The following is a 242-nucleotide window of genomic DNA, read 5'->3' as shown; positions in this document are numbered from 1 at the left end:
CCCCGCCCCGCCCGGCCCGCCCCCGCCACACTCACCTGCCTGCTCGCTACCGGGCACCCTAGCCCTTCCCCCGCCCCTTTAGCCCGCGACGTGCAAACAACGCAGTCTCCCATTGGATAGCGCGTTTCCCAAACCGCTCTGCCATTGGTAGCGGGGAGAGTGCTTGATTCTTCCCGGCGTCCCCTTGCTCCTGTCACCCCACAGGCAGCCGAGATGGCGACGGCGGCAGCGGCAGCGGCCGG

The 242-nt window shown here is 69.8% G+C and overlaps 1 protein-coding gene across 2 annotated transcripts in view; it reads right to left on the bottom strand.

Moving 5' to 3' along the window:
* IMMP1L (inner mitochondrial membrane peptidase subunit 1) overlaps positions 1–72 on the bottom strand; it is a 38,771-nt gene extending 38,699 nt beyond the window's left edge. For both annotated transcript variants that reach the window (XM_009288855.1, XM_009288858.2), the window contains exon 1: positions 36–72. The gene's annotated coding sequence lies outside the window, so the exon portion shown is untranslated. The remainder of the gene's footprint in view (positions 1–35) is intronic.
* Between the last annotated feature and the right edge of the window lie 170 nt (positions 73–242).

Source organism: Aptenodytes forsteri, unplaced genomic scaffold, assembly GCF_000699145.1.
Source record: "Aptenodytes forsteri isolate BGI_AS27 unplaced genomic scaffold, ASM69914v1 Scaffold8, whole genome shotgun sequence".
Lineage (NCBI taxonomy): Eukaryota > Metazoa > Chordata > Aves > Sphenisciformes > Spheniscidae > Aptenodytes > Aptenodytes forsteri.
This window is presented reverse-complemented; position numbering and strand designations above follow the sequence as displayed.